We start from the raw sequence: 13,524 nt of genomic DNA on the forward strand, positions 1-13,524 counted from the left end.
GGCTGGAACTGGTTTGAACTTGAACCGGTAACTACCCTGTATGAATTAGCGTCGTTGGTAATTTTTCCTAACAATGACGCGGAGGACGCATGGTATTGGCGTGAGGAAAACTCCGGGAAGTATTCAGTGAAATCTAGTTATATGCTAATGCGTGGTTTGTTGAGGGAGACGACTGATACGAGGGCGTGGAAGGTTGTTTGGGGGCTGGACATTCCTGAGCGTGTCTGCTGTTTCGTTTGGCTCGTCCTCCACGGGTGTATCCTCTGCAATCAAGTCAGATATAGGCGACAGCTAACCACAGATCAGAGCTGCAAGTTGTGTGGTGCGGAAGAGTCAGTTTTACATGTATTACGGGACTGTTCTGCAGCGAAGAAAATTTGGGAGGAGCTGATAACGGTAGCGCATGCGCATGTTTGGTTTTTCTCCCTCTATTGTCTGAATTGGATTGATGAAAATTTGAGCAATTGCAGCCGTGTAGATGGTATTGAGTGGAATATAATTTTTGTAATTGGAATTTGATGGATTTGAAAAACAAGGAATGGCAGCGTTTTAATGAAAATGGTTCAGATGAGCTGTTAGTTGATTGGGTTAAATTCCGTGCACGGGAATGCGTTTTAGCGAGGACCATCAACGTAGCAGGTCAGGCCCATAGACACCGCGAGGAGAGACTTATCGGCTGGCTGCCGCCGGAATCGGACTGGATAAAACTACAGATGGCTCAAGCAAAGGAGATACAGGTTTGGCTTAAGCTTTCATGGTTAATCTTGGAATTTGCTCGGCCCTTCTTGCAGAATTGTGGGGATTATATTTTGGCCTTCGTCTGTCGTGGAAGGCAGGAGTTCGTCGAGTGATTATAGAGCTTGATTCATTGACAGTTATTTCCTTTATGAACCACTCCTCGGATGATCAACACCCTCTGGGCTGGTTATAAGGGAGTGCAGAAAATTCAAAAACAGAGATTGGGAGGTGTAGTATCAACATGTGTTCCGAGAAGGTAATAAAACAGCTGATTGTATGGTAAATTTCGCAGGCTCAAGAGCCCTGGATCATCACGAGTGTGATGCGCCTCCCGCAGGCCTTCAATCCATTCTACTTGAAGATCGGCAATGTCGGACTTCGGCTAGGATGATTCAAAGCTAATATCCTTATTTTTAGTTTAATTTGTTTTTTTTTCTCCTGGGCGTTTGTGCCTTCCTCAGCTTCCCAAAAAATATAAATAGTGTTGTATTATATTTATTTCTATCTAAAATATGAACATGCACACTGAAATTTCAATATGTGAACTAAATTTTATATTTTAGATACGTGGATGATCAATTTTGTTTATTTTATATTTTTTTGCCACGATTCGGCCATCTGTGAGTGGAAAGGTGTCGATATGTGTTGATTATTCGACAGGCTGACATTAGTGGATAAAGGATTTCAATCCGACTGAATAGCAGACGTTTATGACATTAGGTATCATAAGGTTTGGGGGCGGCCAGAGGGTGACTACATTATTATTGGAGTAGAATACTAATTTGTACGCAGTATGATGACTTTACCTTAACTGGGAGGGTTGTAGACGACGATGCAATTTGAAAGTTTTGCAAGAGTAGAAGAAAATGAACGCAAGGGTGAAGGAGGAGAAAAAGAGAGAAAATAAGACACAGGTCTGGATGGAGGTAGTGCAATTCGCCTTCATGTTTGCCGAAACGACGTTGTTTGAATACATGCCGTACACATAACCGTTAGGCGTTTCTAGAATATAATTGGCTTTAGATCTATAGGCAAAAAGGATGTGCATGATCAGATGAGGAAAATACAAAAGACTAAAATATCTAAAAGTAAAAAAAAAAAAACATAAATGAATCAAAGAGATTTAATTGGAAATTTTAAACATTTATACAATTTTACTATTTGATCTTTTAATCTTAAAATATAAAAATAATTGCACTTCAAACATACAAAATTTAGATTAAATATACACTGATACATATTTATTATTTGATCAAAGTTTTTTGTTTGACCAATTTACTAAGCAAACATATGAAGTTATGAATTAGATTAGTGGCTAAAGGTTATTTTACATCAAATTAGTTATATAAACAAAACCTAAAGGCCAAATTAAATATTATATAAAATAATATCAACATTATTGGATCAATACTAGAACAGTAGCCATGCTATAAGATTCGGGTTAAGTCATGCAATTATTGTTCAAACAATAATCACGATTGAATTGAAAATTCTTAAACTTCAACAAATCTATATCATTTCATTAGTCTAATCTTAATTTGTTAAAATTATCCCTAAATCAAAATTGACACATGGCAACTAATGTTTTGTCATTAGTACTGTCGAATATAATTTTCTTATTATTATAATTAGTATTAGATTACAATTTACAAACAACAACAGAATATGATGTATGATTAAAAATTTATACTTTTCTATTAATTCCTTAATCTATGTGTGAATGGTGGAACATATCTCCTCCAGCCCAATGCAATGTTCTAGATCAGGTTGATTGGCAATTTATTTACTTTATGATTTTTTATTAGTATAAAATTAAAAAATTAATAAATATGTGGATAATATATTAGTGTTACAATTAATTGGACCGATAATTAATTACTTTTAGAGCGAATTTATAATTATAAAAAACTTAAGATCTAATTGAGTATTTTTAGTAAAATCAATTAGTTGTAATTAATTAATTTCTTTTAATTAATTAATTTTTGGATTATTATTAATTAAAACTAATTAGTTATAAAAATTGGGATTAAGGAAATTAATGGAACTTAGACGTAGAGTAGATGTTATATGAGAGTTACAGAGAAAAAGTGAGGAGTTGATAGAAAATGGGAGAATTCCTAGACGTGGGCTTAAACTGTGAAAGAAGTTACAAACACTTATTGAGGGGGTAAATTTCATCAGTGGTATACAATCTTTGCCCCGTTTCACACTTTGGTGTACAACCTTTATTTTATCTCATTAATATGTAGGAACTTATAAATGACCTCCCACTCCCACTTTGGTATACAGCAAGTAAAAATGACCGGTCAACGTCTGATCAACGCACCACCTCATCAATTTTCATCTCCTAAAACATTAAATGTCTTTTTTACCCCTTTTCTTCTTCTTTCTTACCAATTTCTCAATTTCTCTCTCTAACTCTTTTCATCTTCTTCCTATTTAGATTCAAATGTTTTTATTTTTCTATTCAGATTGGAAGCTGGTCGGTTTATGGTAACAGAAGTTCAATCGGTGGGATCTGATATACACATCTGCTGGTCAAGTTGCTAGGTTGAAGATAAACAGTGAACAAGTTCGTTAACATTAATGAAGATCACTCTTTTCTCAAAAAGCTGAACTAAAAAATTAGAATATTAGATTTTTCTCAAATCAAAACTCTTTTGCTCTGTATGAATCTGTTATTTAATCAGTAAAAAAATCTTCAGATAATTGATAATAATTAGTGATAATAATCAAAACACTAACATATTTGAAGAGATAGAATAAAAATAAAGAAATGGAGAAGATTCACGAAGAGGAAGTGATTGGGCCAGATTTGAAGAGAGAGAAATTAAGGAATTGGCCACCAACATTTTTCTTCCCAGTAATAATCGTCTTCCCAATCCCATCTCCGATGAGCACAAGATTCTTCTTCTCCAACGGAATCCTAACAATCTCATCATAGATTCCTTATTTACATTAATCACAAACTTTTTACCCGTCAAATTACTCGGCGCCGCATTTACACCTTCTCCGACCGTCTTAAACCCCTTTCCATCCTTACTCACCGTCGCATCTATCTTCAAATTTGACGGAAACCTAGTCGGATAAAGAAATTTGAACAAAAATAGAAGAGGAAGAGAGAAGAATTAGAGAGAGAAATTGAGGAATGGGCAAGGAAGAGGAAGAAGAGGGGTAAAATAGACATTTAATTTTGTAGGAGTTGAAAATTGATGAGGTGGCGCGTTGACCAGGCATTGACCGGTCATTTTTACCTGTTGTATACCAAAATGGGAGGTCAGCTGTAAGTTCGTACATATTAATGAGACAAAATGAAGGTTGTACACCAAAGTGTGAAACGGGGCAAAGGTTGTACACCACTGATGAAATTTACCCCTTATTGAGGTGGAGCACTCTTGGAATTTGAAGCACTTTGCCCACTATGTGAAAATATGGGAATATGACAATTTCTTGAGTTTATTTGGAGCAGCTATAAATTGAAGAATGAATAGAAGGGCAAAGTTTATCAACCAAACAACCAACTGATGAGAGTTAACCTCGAGCTAATTCTCGAGACCCTCAACTAAAGGATACATGTACTCCATCGTTTATCAAGTAATAAAAATCTGGTTAAATCCAGGTATCGAATCCACATTATTTATATCACAGGTATCAAACTACTCAGTTTTACAATGTTATCTAGGCGATGATTACTTTGGTTTGGTGTGTGGTAACTATTATAAATTATTCCTAAGCTATATGTGAGACAAATTTTAGCGTACAAGCCCTTGTGGGATGATACATATTGCGTTAAGTTACAATACGTAATAAACAATATTTCAGATTATACATAAAGTAATATGTTACTTTTGCAAAGATAATTACGAATAAACCGACCAACTCCGTTAAATACTTTAGACCGCAAGTCCTTTTTAAGGCGATGCTAATTCTAATTGATTCAAAAACTAGGGCCCGTAAGTGCCGTGCTTTGTCAATTCCTACGGTTTCTGGGCTGTCAATCCCGGTGAAGCAACACCTATATGAATCCTAATGGAGTTTGCAGTTTGTAATCAACCTACACAGTAAACAATTATGAGAATCAAAGCATCAATAAATATTAACAAGTATAATGGAAATGAAAATCGTAAATTATATATTGAAACAGTGAAAAGAGTTTAAGCGGAATACAACCGAATCCCTGGGGCAGGTGGTGTGAATCACCGGTCCAAGCCAAATTCGACGGGTTCCGCCTCCCAATCCGGAGACAGAACTTGTGTTTTCATTCAATTTTCAAAAAAAAAAAACCGAGGGATCATTGGTCCTTTTTCTTTACCGTTTGGCAACTATGAATGTTGTTCGAGTTTTTGATTTTGCAAGAAATGAGAGAAAATTTCAGTTTTTGAGTTGAAAAATGAAAAGGGTAAAAATATCAAGCATAACACAGTGATAAGTAATTTGGAGAACCAGTCCACTAAATTTATGCTTGATCAGAAAGGGAATCTAAGCTGATTGTACTCATCCAAGTGACTAATAATTTGTACTAATTATTTGACAATAATTATTTGAGTGGCTAATAATTTGTACTAATTATTTAAATGGCTTATGATTATTTAAATGGCTAATAAGGATATGTTTAGTGTAATTACACTTCAGCTGGCAATCATGACACTTTTCCATTAAGGATTACGAAATAAAACTACATATTTTAAACTCGTGAATTTCATTTTTTACTGATCGGTATCTATCGTTAACAAAATTTTCATTTTTCCAAAATTTGACTTATAACGCTCAAAATAAAAATTTTCAAGAATTAAATGATTTTTTAACAACTTTAATTCTTCAACTTTTAGGTTCGAGGTTTGATAACTTGTGGAAAAATCCTTGATCCGAGCACTTCCCTATGAGGCGCCGTTGAGATCGGCCGGGGACACTCCGATGCCAAAGTCAGTAATATTTCTGAGAATAAACTGTAAGCACAAAAGTAGAGAATCAGTAAGTGTACCTTTGATCCTAGGAAGCTGGGGTATTTATATAGGTTTCTGTAACCTTCAGCATTAATGGGGAAGCAGGTGAAGAGTTGTGTCATTACTCATCTTTAATTGCTATCAATTCTCCATTAATCCCAGCATTTAGCATTGAAACCCTCAGAGTTGAGGTATTTGAACAGTCAAGTCTTTATTCCCCTTTAATGGCTATTAATTGTCATTTAATTGTATTTATTCCCATTCATGGATGGTAATAAAGGCGCCTTTTGGTATTCTTAGATCCGTCAAGGCGTATGTACGCTCTCATTGAGAACAATGGCGGGTCTCGTCATGGTCCACGTGGCGTGGCATAATGCTAAATATCTCTTTTAGAATGAATAATGGTTTGCCATTATTTCTATTAATTTTCCTTTATTCCTTATTCAAGAATAATTTGGGTTGTTATCAGAAGCCCCCCCTAAAGGTATTAAAAGCTCTTTAGGGCTGTCTAAATGGTGTTTTATTTTTCTATCTTGGAGGAAAGTAGACCCGCCCTAGATGGGGGATCATATATGGAAATAATGCGCCTTTTGGGGCTTCCTTATGCGGGATCTTATGAACAAGATCCGCCCTATGTGGGATCATATATGGATATGATGCACTTTTAGGGGCTTTTGATTCCTTGTGGATAGGTGGCCAACCGTATCCATTGTTATCCTCTAGGGGCTTCTTGAGAGTTATATTTCCTTTAGAAAGGGAATAACCCGCCCTTTATGGGACCATTTGTTCCTACCGCATAGGATTATGATTCGCCTTAGGGACTTCTTTTCTTCAGTTCTACCATATTGAGGAGAATGACCCGCCTTTAGGGATCAGTAAGAATGATCAGCTATTTAGGGACTTTTGTGCATTTTGTGGGGGCATTTTGGCACTCTAGGCATTTGCCTTTGTAGCCTTTACTCATTTTCCAAAGTGTTTTTACTTTGCATTTGTGAAGGCGAGACTTCATTGCTTTGATGAAGATGAGGCTTCATTATCTTTGATGAAGACGGGGCTTCATTGTTTGGAGATGAAGACGAGGCTTCATTATTTGGAGATGAAGTCGAGGCTTCATTATTTGGATGAAGATGAGGCTTCATTACTTGGATGAAGACGAGGCTTCATTACTTGGAGATGAAGACGAGGCTTTATTATTTGGAGATGAAGACGAGGCTTCATTACTTGGATGAAGACGAGGCTTCATTAATTGGATGAAGACGAGGCTTCATTAGTTGGATGAACCCTTTTCTTTCCAGAACTATTTTTACTAATGCATTATATCTTTTAGCAAGTAATTTTCTAGAATCTGGTTTAGGATTTCTCTGATTGTTTAGGGTAGGTGGCCAGCCGTACCCCAATGTGTGAACCTTTGTGAAGGTTTAGATGCTTTTATTCCTGGTGAGGAAGTTAAGCTGCCTTAGGCGATCGATTTGCTTCCTATCTTTGAGGTGAATCGATCCGCCGCCAGGTCTTGAGACTCTTCTTTGGGAAGAGTATTTGAGAGTGTAAAGTTCTCACGTCTGAGAAATGTTTTAACTCTGTCTCTGACGGTAATTAATTGTTTCCTATCTTTGAGGTAGATTGATCCGCCGCTGAGATTATTGTCCGATTGTTTGTAAAACTTAAGTACAATTGTTTTAATCCTTATGGTCGCCATTTACTTTTACGTTTGCGTAAGTAAATATATAAGTTTGTAGGATTTAATATGGAGTAGGTGGCCAGCCATACTCCGTTGTGCGAACCTTTGTGAAGGTTTGAAGCTGTTCTATTCCTTCTAGAGGAAGTAAAGCTGCCTAGGGGATCAACTTGCTACCTATCTTTGAGGTGAAGCGATCCGCCCGTAGGACTTGTGAACCCTTCTTTAGGAAGGGAGTGAGAGAGTGTAAAGTCCTTGCGTCCAAGGAATGTTTTAACTCTTTCTCGAATGGTGATCATCTAAAGATGGATCCGCTCATGAGAGTGTTCTCCTATCTTTGAGGAGAAAGTTGAGGGTGTAATGATCTCATGTTTGAGACGATTTTAACCCGCTTTTGATGGTGGTCAATCCTTTTACTGTCTTTGAGGAGAGAGTTGAGCTCATTTGAAAGCTCCTGAGGGTCTGTGCTTCTTATCTTTATGGAAAGGGGATCCGCCTGTGATGGGATCAAATGTCCTATCTTTGAGGTAATTGATCCACCTGTGGAACTTTTCATTCGCCAGCCACTGGGCGTATATCAGCACTAAAAGCTAGGCAAATGAATATAAGAAGTATGGCGAGAAAGAATAAATTATAAAATATAGGATACTATAACAGTTTAATGCACATATAAGAATATGTAAAAATACTGATTTTTAGGCCCATGGTTCCGTCTTTTCTGAGCAACTAGAACCGTATCCTCAATGATGTTTAACTTATGAGTAATCACATCTGGGCTTACTCCTGTGGGGATCTCATTCTCCTATGTAAATACGCTTTCAGACTCAATGAGAACTTTTTTAACATCCTCTTTGATCTCAAGTTTTAATCCTTTGGCGATCCGCACCCGCTTTCCATCAGCAATAAGGAGCGTTTCTGTGTCGCCCAAAGCTGTAGTGACTGTTGAAACACCTTTCCACATAATTTTGATTTGACAAAATTGTTTAAGTATAATTGAAATACATATTCTAAACACACTAAGTTTAAATGCTTTGATTTATTATACTAATGTGTTTGTTCAATGTTGAGTTAAAACTGTTTATAAGACACAAGAATTAAAAGGCCCAAGCCCAATACAAGTGTTAAAGCCCAAGTCAAACAACTCAGTACAACTCGGTCCGCGTTTGTCAAAACGTTGCCGTTTTGGACAAAACGCAACTCAGCAACAGAAGGATCTAGAAGACCTTCGGGAACAACTTCAAGATGAAGCTGCTGAGTAGACTCGACAAATGTACAAGACAGCAGCTGGCTAAGGAAAACTTCCAAACAAAGTATTTCCCCTTCGGGTAAAGATCAGACGACACAGTATGCTGTCTAGTTGACTTTACCATAAAAGGAGAGACAGTCTGCTGAGCTGACCGAGGACAGAAGATACACAATTCTGATTGGCCGAGAGCTCTGAGCAAGTTAGGATGACAACGACAGGTAGCCGTTTCCCTCCAACGGTTATTTCGAAATTCGAAATGACCGATGCCCAGTCGTCTCTATAAAATAGTGCCATCAGAAGCTTCATTCAATATATACAGAACTTGATCAAGCCATTACGCTGACCAAATTTCTACACAAGTTCTGCAAGCAAAGAAGCAAAGCAAATCTTACACTACAATTCTTATATCTGTGTAAAAGTCTAGAGTGATTATTTCAATCGTCTAAAGTGTCTTAGCAAATCTTTGTATAGGACAAACACTTATCATTTCTAGAAGATAGAAATGAGAGGCTGAGTACTCGGTTATAGTACTCAGCGAGAGATTAGGATTGAGTAGAGGTATAGAGGAAGGTACTCTTGTTATACTCAGTTGCTAAGATTATAAAAGGTTTGAGGCTCTACCTTTAAAGAGCTCAGTAGAGGATTCGAAATCTCGGAACGTGTTCCGGGGACAGGACGTAGGCTTAGAAGAAGCCGAACCTGGATAAATCTGCTGAGTAAAGTATTTCTTACCTTTAACTCCTTATTTATATTGCTTGCTTAAAATAACCAAAAACTGACCAAGTAAAGAGGTCAAGTTGAGTTGTGCGCGTTAAACGTCTGAGCTCAGGAATAGACTCTAAGTGCTATCTCCTGACTCAAGCTAAGAAACTGACCTAGTCACCAGTTGACTAAGCCAGTATCTTGCTGTTTACTCAGCGCCGCTGTTAAAACCTTTTTCCTTAGAAAAAGAAGTCTGTCCTAATTGCGAAAAAGTTTAAATAGTTCCTAACCCCCCATTGGAACTATACTTACAACCTTACAAGGGACCAACAGTGACAAGTTAATATTTCTCACCTTCGTCCTCTTTGGATTGTGGACGGATTGATAGTGACGCCGAGTATAAGTCTCTTTAGCCACCTTTTGGTTCCCGTTAATCATTACTCCTCCTTTGCTGGTGGGAATGTACATTGTCAGACGACAGATGGAAATTAGGGCTGCAACCTCTGGCCCTTGGTCTGGATAGTGTGACCCGTCACTCCAATGATGTCAACAATGGTTGTTTCTATTTGGATCGGATCAACCTTTAGTTTGGAGAATGCACATTTGGTGATGACATTGCGAGAACTGCCCGTGTCTTTACTCGCTTTATTTTATCTCCCATCCTTGAATCGCCATTGTTACTACCAATGCATCTGCATGTGGAGAGATTACTGGACCTGTTTCTGCAAAAGGAGCAATGGAGGGATGTTTTATCCAGAGCGGATATTTTTGCTTTTTCCACGGGTGGCTGATACACTGGTCCATCTGCTATGACATTAATGACACTTTTGAATTTATTTTTGGGATCTGTCTTCTGCTTGTCATCTTGTTATTTGTTATTCTGGACAAAGCTATCTAGTTTGCCAGCTCCCAGCAAGCTTCAGTGTGGTGGCCAACCTGTAGTACGCTTTGGCGTTTCTTCCAACGGTTACATGCTCCCCTCCTTTGGGTTCGGGATATGTAATGTCCCGCTTATATTGAATCTTTTCTTTTATATTGTGGCAAGTTGGAAGCTTTAATCATTTTTTCCGCTCCGTACCCCATGATTTGCGCTGTGAATGGCGAATTCCTGTTAACTGGATGGCGTATCTTTCCAGATTGTTCTCTTGTCTATCCATAGCGACATGCACTCGCCTTTCAATCTCATCATTCATGTGTTCAATTTTGAATCACGATGGTGAAGCCGACTCTTGATCTTGATCTCGATCATGTTGAGGTTATGCTTAGAGCTATGGTTTAACGAGGATGGATGTTGTCACAACCGTGGGAGCCATTTTATCTAGCTTCGAATATCTTGTCTCCGCACCCTTCAACATTTTGCTAACATAATAGATGGAGAACTGCTGACCTTCTTCTTCTTGAATAACCACGGTGCACATAGCTTTATCCATGACAGATTGATACAAATGCAGGTCTCCCCTTCAGATTGGTCTGCTCATCAAGGGTGGTTCTGCTAGGAATTGTTTTATACCTTGATATGCTTGTTGACAATCTTTCTAGTACGATGATCTGCCCGTTCAACCTCTGGATCTTTCTCACCCCTAGTGGGGCTTTCATTTAGGCGCTCTTTTCACCTTTTTCCTCGCAGTGCTTTTACTTTATCTGGATTTGCTCTAACTCCTTTTTTGCTAATGACATAGTCAAGGAATTTTTCTGAAGTGACTCTGAATATACACTTCTCTGGATTGAGCTTTATTTTTCATGCTAGTGTTTGACACTAGTTGCATTATTAGCAATTCCCTTGTACCTGTGGGTTAGCACTGAAAGAACTCCAGAAGTGGGGCATACCCTGTCCATTATTAAAAGATTGTGGTAAGGCATAAAAGCTATATTCACTTACATTGGGGATCAGTGGCTTGATCCACAGAACATACTTCATAGCAAAAGACTGTTTGCATTGACCTTGTTGGCAAATATCATGTATAATGCAATGTCTCTTTATGAAATTTTTAGTTCATCTTGGAATCAACTTAATAATTCCTTCACGTTGGTCCCTGACTCTAGAATGAGCTTAGTCAAAGGATAAAAGCGAGTAAATATTATATGTCAAACAAATTCATAATAGAATTTTAATCGTTCTTGTTTTAATAATAATATCACGTATAACGGTCATAACCATAAAGATTGCTACTGCACATGAATATCATAATGAATTCTTAATAAATAACCATAATGAGAATGGTTTAAGAATAATGTCATTTTGTATTTCAATGCGCATTAATATCCAAGATAGCATATTTATTTTAAACGTCATAAAAGTTATGACATTCTATATTGGGTAAGATATCTTACATAGTTGCTATTTACTTGCAATTAATATTGTGCATCCATACATTAATGGCATTCAGAGATCATTAAAGCCTCATTTGAATGAGGTGTAATTAAAGAAAAGTAAGTGATGATTTAATAATATAGTTATATATAAAATTACTCTTATATCATTTCATTTGTACGAATAAAATAAAAGAAAAGGGTAATTTTGGAAGAAAAATACATGTACCATGATTCTCCTCCAATTTGGAGTGTAAGAAAAATTACTGAAAATCCACTCCCACCTACCTTCACATACAATCCTCCAATCTTTAAGGAATTCTCATGTATATCCTAAGAATTTTGCATAAATTAATGTTCTGATCCGAAACCGACACTTGCACTATTTTGTAGTTAGCTCATGACATGAAAGTTTTGTTTATCCAATTTGGTAATTCATCAGCCCATAATGGCCTTAATAGTTAGGGACAATTACAGGATAATTACAAATAGACTCAATATTTTCAAGTCTCTTGTGTTGGTAACAGAAATTCTAACAATGTCAAATAAACAGTTTTTATATGAATAGACACATCCTTGTAAAAAAGGGAATGAAATAACTGTTTGACCAAACAATATTCAAAAATATGAATTTTTGATATTAAAAGTACTATATAGGAGAAAAGTCATATATAGATGGTGAATTGTACAAGGAAAAACCAAATATGATTTTTTTTTGTAATTTCTTCTAATAGTTATATGCATGTTCATCCAAAAGACCGACCAGATCTAAATCATTTGTAATTACATGAGCCCTTTTATGATATTTTAATATCAAATGACAAAATCACATTGAATGGATGATTTTTTTTCTAAATCCCAAGATTACGGGTCTTATACATGCGTTTGTACTAATTCAATGATAATATCATATTATACTTGTCATGCATAAAAATATGAGGGCATAGTAAGCATGCAAGATTTAATGAAAGATTTGTGTCTATGACTTCATCTTTCACAGTTTATTAGATTTATCATAATAACATGTAATGATATTCATAGCACTTTATAAGAGTGAGGGATCTCAATTTTCTTTAATTAAAAATGGAATAAGAAAGGGGAGGAAACTTATCTTTTTCATCATAAAATTCCAGATTTAATGTAGAAAACTCTTTCCCACCAATATATGGAGAACTGTATCTTTGGATAGATTTGTTGTACTGATTGAGCCAAAGTTTGAGATTGTGATTTCTATTCTGTTGACTCCATTGTTTTGTTCTTTGTGAAACTCTATACAATCAAGATTTTGTGATCTTCTGTTTGTTAGAGATCCACCTTCACCGCACCAATTGATAACTTGTGGAAAAATCCTTGATCGGAGCACTTCCCTGTGAGGCGTCGTTGGGATCGGCCGGGGACACTCCGATGCCAAAGTCAGTAATATTTCTGAGAATAAACTGTAAGAACAAAAGTAGAGAATCAGTAAGTGTACCTTTGATCCTAGGAAGCTGGGGTATTTATATAGGTTTCTGTAACCTTAGCATTAATGGGGAAGCAGGTGAAGAGTTGTGTCATTACTCATCTTTAATTGCTATCAATTCTCCATTAATCCCAGCATTTAGCATTGAAACCCTCAGAGTTGAGGTATTTGAACAGTCAAGTCTTTATTCCCCTTTAATGTCTATTAATTGTCATTTAATTGTATTTATTCCCATTCATGGATGGTAATAAAGGCGCCTTTTGGTATTCTTAGATCCGTCAAGGCGTATGTACGCTCTCATTGAGAACAATGGCGGGTCTCGTCATGGTCCACGTGACGTGGCGTGGCATAATGCTAAATATCTCTTTTAGAAGGAATAATGGTTTGCCATTATTTCTATTAATTTTCCTTTATTCCTTATTCAAGAATAATTTGGGTTGTTATCAAGGTT

Source organism: Euphorbia lathyris, chromosome 6 (assembly GCF_963576675.1).
Source record: "Euphorbia lathyris chromosome 6, ddEupLath1.1, whole genome shotgun sequence".
Taxonomy (NCBI): domain Eukaryota; kingdom Viridiplantae; phylum Streptophyta; class Magnoliopsida; order Malpighiales; family Euphorbiaceae; genus Euphorbia; species Euphorbia lathyris.